Below are 17,762 nucleotides of genomic sequence, written 5' to 3'. Positions count from 1 at the left end.
CGGTACATCCAAACCGTCATCGAACCCATCGTTCTACCATTCCTAGACCGGCAAGGGAACTTGCTGTTCCAACAGGACAATGCACGTCCGCATGTATCCCGTGCCACCCAACGTGCTCTAGAAGGTGTAAGTCAACTACCCTGGCCAGCAAGATCTCCGGATCTGTCCCCCATTGAGCATGTTTGGGACTGGATGAAGCGTCGTCTCACGCGGTCTGCACGTCCAGCACGAACGCTGGTCCAACTGAGGCGCCAGGTGGAAATGGCATGGCAAGCCGTTCCACAGGACTACATCCAGCATCTCTACGATCGTCTCCATGGGAGAATAGCAGCCTGCATTGCTGCGAAAGGTGGATATACACTGTACTAGTGCCGACATTGTGCATGCTCTGTTGCCTGTGTCTATGTGCCTGTGGTTCTGTCAGTGTGATCATGTGATGTATCTGACCCCAGGAATGTGTCAATAAAGTTTCCCCTTCCTGGGACAATGAATTCACGGTGTTCTTATTTCAATTTCCAGGAGTGTATATATATATATATATATATATATATATATATATATATATATATATATATATATATATATAATATCATTTACGGAATCCAGTAGAAGAATTGCTTAAAAACAACAAAAATTTCCAAAATTTTAAAATACTAATAACTGGCTAGATTACAATATTTTCAAAAGGTGGAGAAAATGTACGTCCTCCCCCTTGGCACTGCTAGGATTAAGCCCATTTCAATTCAGACTTCATCGAAAAGATTACATTTCAAACACATTTCTACTAATTACATTTCATACACCGAAGGAGAGCCGTAACAGTTGGCGGTGCTGTCTCCAGTTCTCAACAGCGAAGCGCAGGTGGCTGCTGGCGGAAAAGCGTTCGCTTATAGAACAGCGACAATACTGAGGCGCTCTCATAGAGACGCGTACGCTCACTGGAACGTTTTTGCTTTCACTGACATATTCTTTCATCAGAGTCTGTGTGCGTTCCCTGTAGGTCACAGCACACACATGTGTGATTATTTGCTGTGACATTTGATGGAACACTGCAGTGGTAACGACAATTCTAGATGAACTAGAATTACTATTTGTTCTGGTAAATGTATCAACATCTACTACACCTGCATCTTTGAAGGCATGTTGTAGTGTGAAGAACGGTGTTTAGTTACATCAGAGATGTGAGTATTTTTTGAGTAAGCCTCATTTTGTGTGTGCCTGTCCGTATTTTCCCACAGAGTACATTCCCTTTCTATCATCGGTTTTGCCACAGCAGAACCACAGATCCCCGTCAGATTTCTGAAATTAAGCACTGTCAGGCTAGGCTAGTACGTAGGTGATGGGAGGCCGTCCAGGTCTGCATAGCGCTGTTGGTAAGAGGGGTGCACTCAGCCCGTCTTACGCCAATTGAGAAGCTGCTTAGCTGAAAAGTAGCGCCTCCAGTCACGAAAGCTGACAACGGTCGAGAGAGGTGTGCTGACCACATTCACCTCCTTTTCATATCCAGCGACGCCTATTGGCTGAGGATGACACGGCGGTCGGTCGGTACAGTAGGGATTTGAAAACCCTGTTAGGTTGGATTTCATTACACATTTCCTTGCTGGAGGTTGAGTGTGGTACGTCTTCTAAGCAACCATCATCTGAGAGTGAGGAGATAAGAGGAAGAATGCATGACAAGTTGACCCTTTGATATGGTAGTGGGGGAGTGCTTGCAAGGCATACGTTGTAACTCATTGTCCATAAAATGGCGTATTCCCAGGCTCGAATCTCAGTGTGGCACAGTTTTAACTTGTCATATACAATCACCCATCTACTATTAACATAAGGTCTTCAGTGAACTAAAACAGATTTCGCTTTCTGTATTTTCGCATTTAAGGTGTTAATATGAAACTAGCTCTGGCGAAAAGTGGGTAGTCCGTCATTTAACAATTTAAATAACTCAATGCTCCCCCTGACGAAAGTTTGTAGGCAAATACAATGCATATATAAAAGATTATTTTTCTTAGTCCAGTTTCTTTCTCGGGTCTATTTTCATGTGTTTGATCCAGCAGATGTGTAGTATTCGCGAGTCGGTGTTTTATTCTTTAATAAGAATCTTTGCCTTCCGGAAAAACCGAGCAGTAACGTTTTCGATTTCAACAATCTACGCCGGCCGGAGTGGCCGAGCGGTTCTAGGCGCTTCAGGCTGGAACCGCGCGACGGCTACGGTCGCAGGTTCGAATCCTGCCTCGGGCATGGATGTGTGTGATGTCGTTAGGTTAGTTAGGTTCATGTAGTTCTTAGTTCTAGGGGACTGATGACCTCAGAAGTTAAGTCCCATAGTGCTCAGAGCCATTTGAACCATTTTGAACCAACAATCTACAAACCCTACTCGATGTAGGAACAGCAGCCTCCACTCATTCCCTTTACTGCTGTTTTGTTTCTGTTACGAAGTACCGGAGACGCGTCATACCTATAGTAATAATTCGGCGAACAAAATCAGAGGCATTGGGTTTTAAACAGTAAACGTTGTTTGCAAATTTGCTTTTGCATTCGCTCTTGGTCAGTGTTGGACAAATAAGCCACCCATCCTGACCAAGAGCTTTCTAGAAGTCAGTTCTTCACGCAACTTGAGTAATTGTCTTTTTGTGTGGCTAAGGCTGTAGCTATGTAACGCAAAATTAACAGTCGATCGTTCGTTACCATATTATGCAGCTCTCACACACCTTGTGTATACACTGCTGGTCATTAAGATTGCAAAGGTACGAAGGCAAACTAGTATAAAGCGCCCGGCATACTCGGATACGCAAATGATTAGCATTTCAGCGCTTCCCCACAAAGCGGTTATTACTAACGTCAAGATTATACGGTAGGTTCCTGATTGACAAATCGCATTTAAATGTTGGCTGATTGTGATAAGATCGTGTTATGCCACATCTGCTATTCAACCACGATATAACTGCACTTGGCCTTTATTTGCTCTTGGCCTATATCGGAAAAATGCCCTGAAGTTACGGTAAACAAGAACATCGGTGAGTAACGAAAATGCGTCGCAATATCACTGCTTTCAGGTCAGTTGTGCATATACTATCAACACGATTACGTGCTGACTTAAGATGAGCGCACAGAATCGCCATTATTCCAAGCTGCAGTAATATTGTGGTGAGCCGGTAAGAAGTTGAAACGCCTAACAGCAAGTGTCGCAACGCGACAGCATTGGGTTAGTGACCTCTCGAAACTAGCTTATCACAACATGGCATTGCTGTTCGAATTGACAGGTACCGCACGACCGCCACGCAGAGATGAAATCGGTGGTTTCAGGAGGTCCATGCTCAACACCATTCAGAATCTCTAAGGCTCTACACAGCTAGTGCCTGAGGGGATGCACCTACTGTTCACTCCGCTATATAAGACCATAACAGACAACAGGCGTAACTTTAGTCAGGAATTTGAAGAAATGCATCTCTGATCTCTGAGCCATCAGCCGTACAAATACACCTTTATTCTCTACCGGTTTCGATTAAATAATCATCTACACAGGAGGAAACGTTGTAAAGTGGTGAGTCACGAATACGTTATCTTCAAACCAACTCAAAGCGGCTTGTTTGCAGCAAGACAATTGTCTGCAAGGACAGTGCGACGATGCGTGGAGTAGCACGGGCTGTATGCACGGCGAGCACTAACGTGACTTCCCTTGACGTGGCTACATGGAGAGAAACGTGGACAGTCCAAATTAGCAGCTGTACCAGCTGCAAGTGATCAAGTTGTTTATCTAATGGCTTTTCGTGCCATCATACGCACTGCTGAGCTCATATGACGATGATTACATCAATCTGATAACAGATGTTCCCCTTGGCGCCTTCACGAATGGATACGTCCATTTGGATGCTGTATGCAGAACCAAGTCTCGTCTGAAAAGATGTTGTGGTGCCACTCTTGTGTCGAGTGTTGTCACTGGTCGCCCCACTGTCCATGTTTCTCTCGCATGTATTACTTAGGGTGTAATGAGTATTAGTGCAGATACTTTTATGTGTGGTACCTTAATATGTATGAACAATAGTGCATTGTTTCGATTTTTCTCTGCATCGAACAGTCTTCCTGTAAAGACATGACATAATTTACTACCTGATATTTGTTGCACGGTCGTAACTGCATCACTAAGTAGACTACGCCTGCAATATAGACTAAATGTTTTTCATAAATGCATCCACCCTCCAACATCTATATGCTACCCAGGGGAAAATAAGCATTACTGTTTTGCTCTTGTCACACATACTTTGTTGTACTAATGAATCTAAAAACATACTACTCCTAATAGCTATAGTCATTAGTCTGAAATGACGTAAACACTGAAGTAATGTAGTTCAGTATACTGTGCTGAGTCACCAGTAAAAATATCTGCACTTATACCTGTTACAGCATGTATTTCTGATATGCTAAGGCCAGAGACTGCCGGCCATTGTGGTCGAGCGGTTCTAGGCGCGTCAGTCCGGAACTGCGCTACTGTTACGGTCGCAGGTTCGAATCCCGCCTCGGGCATGGATGTGTGTGATGTCCTTAGGTTAGTTAGATTTAAGTAGTTCTAAGTCTAGGGGACTGATGACCTCAGATTTTAAGTCCCATAGTGCTTAGTGCCATTTTTTTCCTTCTTTTTTTTTGCCAGTGACTGGGAGAGCGGTATGCTGACGACACGCCCCTCCTATCCGCATCCTCAACTGAGGATGACAAGGCGGTCGGATGGTCCCGATGGGCCACTTGTGGCCTGAAGACGGAGTGCGAAAGCCAGTGACTGCCCTATTTTTGAGGTATGTGTGACATTGTCTTTCAACAAGATAAAGCAAGGCCACGTGTCGCTCATGCACTCCTGACCTATCTCGATACAGACACCCATTCATAATGTTTGGTACTGAATTGCTGCCACTATTCTCCAGCCACTACAACTGATGAACTGTGGCACAGAAGTGAAGCAACATAGAAACACGTACCCAAATCTCTTAACCAAGCACGTTTCGACTTCACACATGGTTGGGATAGAGACATCGTCTGTTCCACGTACGACAGCTCTGTGTATTGAATTTCCCGCCCTCCATACCCGCAAATCATCTCAAACTTTACTACAGTATTATATTCTTTCTCCTATACTGTATATGCACAACAAATACAGTATTAATTGTCCTCGTAGTCCTTCTGTTTTCAACCCACGTCACTTTGAATAACACAATCGGGCTTTCGACATCTACCTCCGCCATTAAAAATCCCTGACTGTCGATGCTGCTCCTCTGTTCTGCTTATAGAGGCGCGATACCAGCGTCTGAATCATTCCAGACAGGACTACAGTGACGCATGCGCAAGAAAGAGTATTCATTTGCTCCAGCAGGTTTTTATTCTCTCGCAAGCAATGAACGGTTACGTATTGTATGAATCAATGTGCTATAATTGGGCTGGTGACTAAGTTTCTTGCTGTCTGTTGTAATATCTTCCAACGGGACACCCTGTGCCTCATCATCGTCATCATCATCATTTAAGACTGATTATGCCTTTCAGCGTTCAATCTGGAACATAGTCCCCCTTATAAAATTCCTCCATGATCCCCTATTCCGTGCTAACATTGGTGCCTCTTCTGATGTTAAGCCTATTACTTCAAAATCATTCTTAACCGAATCCAAGTATAGTCTGTCAGTAAACTGAAGAGCGAGCGAGCGAGTCCCCACTCTGCCTACCCAGCTACGTCACATGGCGCTTCTACAGGCTGTTTCACAACGCAGTCCCGGCACTGCCGCGGCGCGCGCTTTAAATCTGTGGCGACGACGTGTACAGATACGTCCCGGCTGCGTTTATTTTTAGACAAATGCATTAAAACCATAATGAATACAAAAGACGATAGCTTCTTCGAAAGAAAACATTATAGAGTAAATAATATTAACATAAGAATGGAAGTCAGGATTCTACCACAAACATAGAACTGAATGCCTATTCATGTTAATGTATGTTTTCTGTTCGTAAGACGAACCAGATATAGTGCAATCAATCTGTAGAATTTGAAGCTTGTTCTTACTTTGTGTTTCTACTAAAAGGTAGAAGTTTTCTTTGAAGGGCTGCATTGAAAGCTGCAGCATGAAAAGTGTTTAAAAAGTAACCAGAAATTTATAATTTCGCGTGTTGTATTAGTCCGATTTGCACAACTTTTTTTTGTCACTGTCTTCGTAAACATGTCTGAAAAGTATCTGTACAATGTTATGCATATTGGGTATTTACTCTGCTGTCAGCTGTTAAAGAGGTTACATGTGTTTTGGTAGCATCAACTATTATTTGTTTTGTATAAAAATAGATTAGAGAATCTGTACTAAATTTTGTTATAAGAATGGAATAAAGTGTATCAAATTTTCAGAAATGTTAAATATTGCTTTTGGTGAGTCTCTTATGAGTAAACCAAGAGCATACAAGTGATGTAAATATTTCAAAGCAGGCCTTAAAGGACAGCGATTTTACAAGAATGGATGAGATTAAAAATGCACAGTTAAGAGACCTATGAACTATCACGAGGAAACAGTTTCTAAAGTGTTTTAGGAACTGGAAAAAGCACTGGCATGAGTGTATAGCATGTAATTGGAAATATTTTGAAGACGATAACATTGTTGTAGATTAACAAAAAAATGGCTCTGAGCACTATGGGACTTAACTGCTCAGATCATCAGTCCCCTACGTGATTGAATCACGTTCGACTAGCGAAAAGTTAGTTGATTTTTACCATGAAGTTCTCAAGTTATTCCTGGTTTTGTACAACTAGTGATAAAGATGATTATTGTTTTGGACCACATTTGTATTTATCTTCGAAAACTGTTTAACACTTCTACTACCATGTAGTACATTTCTACCAAAAGAAACTTTATAGTGTATGAGCAGAGTTAGGCTAGTTTTACTTCGCGGCGATTCCAGTAAATCATGCGTCCTATTGTGGCGAGGCTGAAGTTTACATAAGCTGTAGCCCTTTGGTTGGGACTGGAAATATTAGCGAACAGTTCTTTTTGTATCGCCTCCTTAACACACGCTGTAATTACGTTAGAGACGATCGAACGCTCGTTTCTCCGCAAATACCTCCTCTTCTTCGTATTCTGCAGATTTACTTGCAATGCAGGGCGATTATCCATCACTTCCGGATACTGAAATGTATCAGTGAGTACACAAAGTCAACTGACTAACACTGGCAACTAAGATCCCACGAACAGAAACGGCGTATATCACTGCACGCCGATCTACACCGTTAGACAGGTAACGGGCAACTGATTTTGGGTGGCCCTGTAGGCCAGTGGCAGGGTAATTCCGCGAAAGGCCACTTCCCCCACCAAAAGCGCTGCTCGCTCTTGAGTTTACAGACAGACTATACCTTCTTCTTGGTCTACCCCGAATCCTCCTAACCTCTACTGCTGAACCCGTGAGTCTCTTGCGTAACCTTGCTTTTCCCATGCGTGTAACATGGCCCCACCATCTAAGCCCGTTCACCCTGACTGTTACATCTATAGAGTTCATTCCCAGTTTTTCTTTGATTTCCTCATTGTCGACACCCTTCTGCCATTGTTCCCATCTACTAGTACCTGTAATCATCCTAGCTACTTTCATATCCGCAACCTCAACCTTATTGGTAAGGTAACCTGAATCCACCCAGCTTTCGCTCCCATACAACAAAGTTGGTCGAAAGATTGAACGGTGCACAGATAACTTAGTCTTGGTACTGACTTCCTTCTTGCAGAAGAGAGTAGATCGTAGCTGAGCGCTCACTGCATTAGCTTTGCTACACCTCGCTTCCAGCTCTTTCACTATGTTGCCATGCTGTGTACTTGAAACCGTCCACCTGTTCTATCTTTGCTCCTCCTATTTGGCACTCAATCCGTTTATATCTCTTTCCCACTGACATTACTTTCGTTTTGGAGATGCTAATCTTCATACCATAGTCCTTACATTTCTGATCTAGCTCTGAAATATTACTTTGCAAACTTTTAATCGAATCTGCCATCACAACTAAGTCATCCGCATATGCGAGACTGCTTATTTTGTGTTCACATATCTTAATCTCACCCAGCCAGTCTATTGTTTTCAACATATGATCCATAAATAATATGAACAACAGTGGAGACATGTTGCAGCCTTGTCTTACCCCTGAAACTACTCTGAACCATGGACTCAATTTACCGTCAACTCTAAATGTTGCCTGACTATCTGTGTAGAGACCTTTAACTGCTTGCAAAAGTTTGCCTCCTATTCCATAATCTCGTCGAACAGACAATAACTTCCTCCTAGGAACCCGGTCATATGCCTTTTCTAGGTAAAGCGTAGATACAATTCCCTGTTCCACTCGTAACACTTCTCCATTATTTGCCATTAGCTAAAGATCTGGTCCTGACAACCCTGCCGGCCGGTGTGGCCGTGCGGCTCTAGGCGCTTCAGTATGGAACCGCGTGACCGCTACGGTCGCAGGTTCGAATCCTGCCTGGAGCATGGATGTGTGTGATGTCCTTAGGTTAGTTAGGTTTAAGTAGTTCTACGTTCTAGGGGACTTATGACCTCAGATGTTGAGTCCCATAGTGCTCAGAGCCATTTTAGCCTGACAACCTCTAAGAGGCCTAAACCCACAATGATTTTCATCCAATTTGTCCTCAACTAACACTCGCACTTTTCTTTCGGCAATACCAGAGAAGATTTTACCCACAACGCTGATTAAAGAGATACCACTGTAGTTGTTACAATCTTTTCTGTTTCCATGTTTAAAGTTTGGTGTGATTACTGCTTTCGTCCAGTCTGATGGAACCTGTCCCGACTCCCACGCCATTTCAGTTATCCTGTGTAGCCATTTAAGACCTGACATTCCACTGTATTTCATGAGTTCCGACTCAATTTCATCGACCCCAGCCGCATTATTGCACTGCAATCTACTGACCATTTTCTCCACTTCCTCAAATGTGATCCTATTTCCATTATCACTCCTATCCCATCTTACATCGAAATCTGAAACATTACTGATCGTATTTTCACCTACGTTGAGCAACTCTTCAAAATATTCTCTCCATCTGCCCAAGGCATCAACAGAATTCACCAGCAGTTTTCCTGGCCTGTCCATAATGCGTGTCATTTCCTTCTTACCTCCGTTTCGAAGACTACTAATTACACTCCAGAATGGTTTTCCAGCAGCTTGACCCAAAGTCTCCAACCTGTTTCCAAAGTCTTTCCAAGATTTCTTCTTGGATGCTGCAGTTATCTGTTTGGCTTTATTTCTTTCTTCAACATAACTTCCTCTGTCTACCTGAGTTCTAGTATGTAGCCATTTTTGATATGCCTTCTTTTTCCTTTTACAGGCTGCCTTGACTGTGTCATTCCACCAAGCTGTTTGCTTCATCCTACCTTTACACACTACTGTTTCAAGACGTTCTTTTGCCACTTCTAGTTCTGTGTCCCTGTACCTTGTACATTCCTTTTCCAATGACTGTAATTGCTAGCTGGTACCTTTATGAGATCACTGTTATGTACTTGTGCCTGATTTCCTTATCCTGAAGTTTCTCCACTCTTATCCTCCTACATACGGACCTGACCTCCTGCACTTTCGGCCTCACAAAACAAATTTTACTGCAGATTAAATAGTGATTAGTGTCATCAAAGAATCCCCTGAATACACGTGTGTCCCTCACAGCCTTCCTGAATTCCTGATCTGTTCTTATATAGTCAATGACAGGTCTGGTTCCCCTGCCTTCCCAAGTACACCGGTGAATGTTCTTATGTTTAAAAAAGGAGTTTGTGATTACTAAGCCCATACTGGCACAGAAATCAAAGAGTTGTTTCCTGTTCCTGTTGGCCTCCATATCCTCTCCAAATTTACCCATAGCCTTTTCATACCCATCTGTTTGATTTCCAATCCTGGAATTAAAATCACCCATGAGCAGAACACTGTCCTAGTCCTTTACTCTGACAACTACATCACTGAGTGCGTCATAAAAACTATCCATCTTATCTTGATATGTCCCTTCACAATGCGAATATACTGCCACAATCTTAATTTTCTTGCTATAAACTGTCAAATCTTCCACATCAGTAGTTCGTTTACATACCTTATTGCAACTACGCTGGGTTCCATTTCTTTCCTGATGTAAAGCCCTACATCCCATTGTGCTATTCCTGCTTTGACTCCTGACAGTTAGACGTTGTATTCTCCCACTTCATCTTCTTTCTCATCCCTTACCCGAATGTCACTAACAGCTAAAACGTACAATCCCATCTTACTTGCAGCCTCTGCCAGCTCTACCTTCTTCCCAGAGTAGCCCCCATTGATATTAATAGCCCCCCATCTCATTACCATTTGTCTGCCAAGTCGTATCTTAGGAGTCCCTCATTTGTCAATTAGAGGTGGGACTCCGTCACCTCCAATGGTCCGAGGCATTTTGCTCTGATTGTTGCCAGCATCATATTTAAAGTACCAGGGAAGCAGGTTGCTAGCCTTACTTGCCCTGGGTGCCATTGAGTTTTACCCCTAACGGTTGAAGGACTAACCGGTGGATTTGGTAGCCTGCCGTCTGAGCACAAAGGTGACGACGACCCTGTGCCTCATTATTTATAGCTCATTAGCAACTTCTAACACCGTGAACATATTATACGGTGGTATTAGTGAAAAGGTTGTGTGTCATTGTGGTACTGCTTTCGTCAGTTTGTGAAGGTAAACTGTTGTACTCCAATAATTTACAGGTCTTTGCTGGTCGTTTGTCAAATACTAGTCGTCAAGCTGAATGTGTATCTTCTTTTATACACTCCTGGAAATTGAAATAAGAACACCGTGAATTCATTGTCCCAGGAAGGGGAAACTTTATTGACACATTCCTGGGGTCAGATACATCACATGATCACACTGACAGAACCACAGGCACATAGACACAGGCAACAGAGCATGCACAATGTCGGCACTAGTACAGTGTATATCCACCTTTCGCAGCAATGCAGGCTGCTATTCTCCCATGGAGACGATCGTAGAGATGCTGGATGTAGTCCTGTGGAACGGCTTGCCATGCCATTTCCACCTGGCGCCTCAGTTGGACCAGCGTTCGTGCTGGACGTGCAGACCGCGTGAGACGACGCTTCATCCAGTCCCAAACATGCTCAATGGGGGACAGATCCGGAGATCTTGCTGGCCAGGGTAGTTGACTTACACCTTCTAGAGCACGTTGGGTGGCACGGGATACATGCGGACGTGCATTGTCCTGTTGGAACAGCAAGTTCCCTTGCCGGTCTAGGAATGGTAGAACGATGGGTTCGATGACGGTTTGGATGTACCGTGCACTATTCAGTGTCCCCTCGACGATCACCAGTGGTGTACGGCCAGTGTAGGAGATCGCTCCCCACACCATAATGCCGGGTGTTGGCCCTGTGTGCCTCGGTCGTATGCAGTCCTGATTGTGGCGCTCACCTGCACGGCGCCAAACACGCATACGACCATCATTGGCACCAAGGCAGAAGCGACTCTCATCGCTGAAGACGACACGTCTCCATTCGTCCCTCCATTCACGCCTGTCGCGACACCACTGGAGGCGGGCTGCACGATGTTGGGGCGTGAGCGGAAGACGACCTAACGGTGTGCGGGACCGTAGCCCAGCTTCATGGAGACGGTTGCGAATGGTCCTCGCCGATACCCCAGGAGCAACAGTGTCCCTAATTTGCTGGGAAGTGGCGGTGCGGTCCCCTACGGCACTGCGTAGGATCCTACGGTCTTGGCGTGCATCCGTGCGTCGCTGCGGTCCGGTCCCAGGTCGACGGGCACGTGCACCTTCCGCCGACCACTGGCGACAACATCGATGTACTGTGGAGACCTCACGCCCCACGTGTTGAGCAATTCGGCGGTACGTCCACCCGCCCTCCCGCATGCCCACTATACGCCCTCGCTCAAAGTCCGTCAACTGCACATACGGTCCACGTCCACGCTGTCGCGGCATGCTACCAGTGTTAAAGACTGCGATGGAGCTCCGTATGCCACGGCAAATTGGCTGACACTGACGGTGGCGGTGTACAAATGCTGCGCAGCTAGCGCCATTCGACGGCCAATACCGCGGTTCCTGGTGTGTCCGCTGTGCCGTGCGTGTGATCATTGCTTGTACAGCCCTCTCGCAGTGTCCGGAGCAAGTATGGTGGGTCTGACACACCGGTGTCAATGTGTTCTTTTTTCCATTTCCAGGAGTGTATTTAACACGATTATTTTTCAAGAAGGTGGCCATACGGCTAAAAGAAGCGTTTAGCTTTTCCTTAGTGTTTTATCTTACTACAGACCTAATTTGTTGAGGTCACTCCACATGATCAGAGAAAACTACAGAACATAGCCATCTGCCCTGAAGAGAAGAGACTAACGTAGTTCCAAAGAAAAGTATCATGATTATTTTTCGGTACTGAAACTTGAAGTATCTCTCCATTAGCTGTTATTACCCGATTTACGAGATGCTGCCGTTCTTTTGTATTAATAGTAATATTTTCACGAAGTTACACGTAAACGGATGAGATTTGCAGTTGAAATTTGCGTTGAGTTTATAGCTGCGCGGGAAAGTACACGACGGCTGCTTCTCTGAGAATCCGGAGCTTCGTTCGCTGGCAGTGCTGCATTATCTGGACGCTTTATTGACGCCGTACGTCAGTGTAGAGGTGTCTGTGATGACGGTCACTGGATTGAGATCGACACCATGAAGTACTCCACGAAATTATACATCTGTTCGGCACTTCACACTATAAATCGCTTCTGTTCTTGCGGCTCGAGTGCCAAGAGATGGGCCGGCGAGATAACGGCGCCGTTTTCGGTGCTCACAGCTTTGTCATTCCGCCGGCTATCGCCGCTCAGATCTCACGTCGCTGAACCCCGTCTGTTTTCTTCTGCTGCAAAGCGTCGGTCGCCGACCCCGGTTCCGAGTATTTTTGGTGCTCAATAAAACATAAGTTCATGTTTCTGCTCTATATTATATTTGGAGAAATGATTCACTATATGTTGTCGACTTCCAGAGTGCCGATGTTAAGAGATAGCACGGATGGTATGCCAAGCTCGCTCGGGAAACGAGCACAACAGAACACAAAGCAAAAACCTGTAAGTGTGAAAGTCATCGAACGGTGAACTTCATTCTCCATTTCCGTGTTGTAGCTTATACGATTTGAACCATTTTCAGTAACAATGTCTTTCAGGATTTTTATTTCTCCGATTCTTTTAAACAGAAAGAAAGTAGGGTTAAAGTTAATGGTCCTATGGACGTAGAGATCATTAGGAACGAAGCAGGAATTTCAGTTGGCCTTTTAGATTTTCGATTCCGGAGAACCATCACAGCGCGAAAGTACCAAGTATGTTATGGGAAGATTATAGAAACAATAAGCTTGTGTTTCCGTTCGCACAAGGAGAAATGAGGCAAATAATTCTCAGGCTTAAGAAGAAAATATCTCCAGAGCCTGTTGGGGGTCCCTGTCAAAGTGATACAAACCTTAAGTGATCAAACAAGTATCTACTTGTGTGAATTATACAACGAGCGTCTCTTGCGAGGAAGGCCGGCCGGAGTGGCTGTGCGGTTATAGGCGCTACAGTCTGGAACCGCGTAACCGCTACGGTCGCAGGTTCGAATCCTGCCTCGGGCATGGATGTGTGTGATGTCCTTAGGTTAGTTAGGCTTAAGTAGTTCTAAGTTCTAGGGGACTGATGACCACAGTAGTTAAGTCCCATAGTGCTCAGAGCCATTTGAACCATTTTTTTCTTGCGAGGAAGGATCCCTGCTCTGTGAAAGAACGCCAAGACAGTGATTATCAGTACAGGAGAAGACAAGGATACGATGATACCAAAATCCTACGGACCAGTTTTTCTTGCGAAAGTTCTTGAGAAAGTATTTGAAAAACTGTGATATAAAGATTACATGATCACAGACTACTGCAGGGGATGAGCTCTCAACAGTACGGGTTTTAGAAGAGGCAAGTCAGCTGAAGACGCATTTAATAAGTCCATCTCGTTAGCGACATATAGTGCTTTTACGTATGGTCTATCGGTGATGATCGTTATTACTGACGCTTTCGATATGTATGGTGATCTGCTTTCTTTGATCGTCTTAGAGAATTGGGGTGTCCAGAGGTGATTTGCAATTGCCTGTGAGACCGTTTGCATGGGGGAGATGCAGCTTTAATATGGCCAGGAGAGGGAATAACGAAGAACGTAGCAAAAGGCTGCCCACAGCCACCAGTGTGTGGTAACGTAATCCAGGGCTCCCTGAGCTTGAAGGATAGTGTTGAAGTGCCAGATTGTCGCTGGCACCTCGCAAATTCTCGTATCTCTTGCTGAAAGAGAATTTAGCAAGAAATCCTAAGCTAAAATTAAGAGAAATAACTGTTAGAAGCAGCGCGGTAACAAGGTATCTAGTGGTATTCATGGACGAACGTAAAAATTATGCACATCATGTAGACGAGAAAGGCAGAAAAGATACTAATATAAGGAAAAAAGAAACTACAATCATGGCAAATAGGCAATTTTGGCTTCCTTTCACGCAGTCAGACCATGCCAACAATATATATTAGCATCAGACGTAAGAGACGGCGCGAGCGTTTGTGCTAATAGAAGGCAGTTGGTGAAGCCTTCTTCATTAGTCAAAAGAGTTCAACGAAGAGTGATACTAAGGTTAACGGGCGCCTGCTGCACTCCCCCCAATGGGAATATTCCATCGGATTTGGAAATTACAAAAAGGGGAGCACATTATTGGTTAAAGAAAGGTAAGCAAATGGTACGAAGAATACTTGAAACTGAGGACAGTGTAAAAAAAGTTAATATCAGATCATATACTGCAGCTGTGGCAAAATGAATGAGACTCATCACGCATGGAGATGAGGACATATCATCCCTATCATTAGGGAGGGACTGAAAATGAGATTTCTTCAGCCTTCGAGTGAACTGATACATTGCCTGACTGGTCAGGGCTCGTCCGCTAAGTACCTAAACAAGATAAAAAGGCAGATTCATGATAGATCCGACTGCGTCAATGTGAACACTACAGAGCACACATTGTGGGACTGTGTGCTCTACGAAGATGTAGCGACTAATGATAGTCAGGCATTAAGGATGTTGAAGCCCAGAGCACCACTGAGGAATAAGTCGACCTGGCGCATCTTGGATGATACTGCCGCCACGGTATCCATGAAGGCCAAGGAAGACTTTACAAACACTTAACGGCACAGCAGTAGGCTGGCATCCCGGCTAGAGGAGAGCTCCAGATACTCTACAGAAGGAGGAAAGACAGCTGAGGTCGGCGACCACGAAATGAAATAGTTTTTCAGGAATCTACACTGCACTGGTGCAAGCGGTCATAGAAGTGTGAATTCTGAGAAGTTACAGCGAAACGTGTAATCGCTTCTGAAGTGGAAACGCTGCCTAAGCCCAATGAGTCCAGAAAACGATGGCTGTTGATAGGGGTAGTATTAGGCGGATCCAGCAGCGGAAAAATACTACACTCATGCTCATAAATTACAGATAATTGCAGAATGTGATGTCACACGACGTGGCACTACACAAAACTGGCGCTAGTAGCATAGGCACATAGGGAACACACACGACAGGGATCTGTAAGTCCACGGTATTGGTGATAAGTTGAGAAAAGCGTCCCGAAACACATGTGCTACAAAGCGCCACTGTTTCCTGCGCATGTGCCTCGATATCAATATGCAGTATGATAGCCATGCACACGTACAAAGGCCGCACGACGGGTTGGCATACTCTGGATCAGGTGGTCGAGCAGCTGCTGGGGTATAGCCTCCCATTCTTACACTAGTGCCTGTCGGAGCTCCTGAAGTGTCGTAGGGGTTTGAAGACGTGCAATCGATACGTCGACCGAGATCATCCCAGACGTGCTCGATGTGGTTTAGGTCTCGAAAACAGGCAGGCCACTCCATTCGCCTGATATCTTTTGTTTCAAGGTACTCCTCTGCGATGGCAGCTCGGTGGGGCCCTGCGTTATCATCCATCAGGAGGAAGGTGGGACCCACTGCCCCCCTGAAAAGGCGGACATACTGGTGCAAAATGACGTCCCGATACATCTGACCTGTTACAGTTCCTCTGTCAAAGACATGCAGGGGTGTACGTGCACCAATGATACCCACATCATCAAACCACGACCTCAATACAGGTCACTTTCAAGGACATTAAGGAATTGGTATCTAGTTCCTGGTTCGCGCCAGATGAAAACCCGGCGAGAATCACTGTTCAGACTATACCTGGACTCGTCCGTGAACATAACCTGGGACCACTGTTTCAATGACCATGTACTGTGTTCTTGACATCAGGCCTTACGGGCTCTCCTGTGACCAGGGGCGGGTGGAATGCACCTTGCAGGTCTCCGGGCGGATAAACCATGTATGTTCAATCGTCTGTGGACTGTGTGTCTAGAGACAACTGCTTCAGTGGCAAGCGGTAAGGTCCCGAGCAAGGCTACCTGCAGTACTCCATGGCCGTCTGCGGGCACTGATGGTGAGATGTCGATCTCCTTGTGGTGTTGTACACTGTGGACGCCCCGTACTGCAGCGCCTGGACACGTTTCCTGTCTGCTGGAATCGTTGCCATAATCTTGAGATCACACTTTTTGGCACAGTAGGAACCGTGCTACAACCTGCTGTGTTTGAGCAGCCTGCAGTCGCCCTAGTATTCTACCCCTCACAACGTCATCAATTTTCAATACAGAGTCACCATCAGCACCTCTGAAAACGTCTGCACACTTACTCGCTGCACCGTACTCTGACGTGCACCATCACATCTCTGCGTATATGGACTGCTGACAGCGCTATCGTACGACCACCGCAGGTCAAATGCACCGAATGGTCATACCCGAGGTGTTTCAAACCAGCAAACCGCCTACTAGAGCATTGTTTCACCATGCATAAGCGTTATCCTTAATTTATGAGCATGAGTGGATGTGCACCCTAATAAATGGACATAAACAGAACAGAATCTGTAGCAATAGAGCAGTATTAGTAGGTGGGTATTTGGTTAAGGTTTCTTTATTGTAGATTTGCAGTGGTATAGAATAATTGTAGTAGTAGCATTTTTGTAGAATCAGCATATTTTTTCAATATTTATAAGTACCACAAACAAATACTTCGGTCTCGTAAACTTTCATACAGACGGGAGAGCGGTGTACTGACCACAAGCCCCTCCATATGCCCCTCCAGTGACGCCTGTGGGCTGAGGATGACGCAACGGACGGTCGGACTGTACCGTTGGGCCTTCATGGCCTGTTCTGGCAGAGTTTAGTTTAGAAACAAATTTTTAATACATATATTTATTACTATCCACAAAAATGCGACTGTACGGCCTGTATTATCATTCTAGATAGTAGGCTATAATGTGAGGAATAAATAAATAAATAAATAAAAAATCTCGAAATTTGTCCGTTGGCCGATATGGATACTGGTAAGATATCAGTCCCGGGAATTCCAACACTTCTGTGTGATGTAATTACAAATTAACAAAATTAGGATTATTTTTCCTTTATTAGTATTGTGGTTTCTTGCTTCTTGACAAATTTCATTATTCTAGGTCAACGGAAGTACCTTGTACGTTTTCACGAGTGAGTTTGCGACTGTCAGAATATGCGGCATTTTTTCACTGAGTTAGAAAAAAAATTGACACTGGTTGGGGACCGCAGACCTTAGTATGCGATATCAATTTGAACGTGACACGTCAACCCGTTTCTGAGAAACAAGGATTCTTAGCAATCGGACAGCGAAGTGACCCTATAATATCTACTTTTTTACGTACTGAC

Source organism: Schistocerca piceifrons, chromosome 2, assembly GCF_021461385.2.
Source record: "Schistocerca piceifrons isolate TAMUIC-IGC-003096 chromosome 2, iqSchPice1.1, whole genome shotgun sequence".
NCBI lineage: Eukaryota > Metazoa > Arthropoda > Insecta > Orthoptera > Acrididae > Schistocerca > Schistocerca piceifrons.
This window is presented reverse-complemented; position numbering follows the sequence as displayed.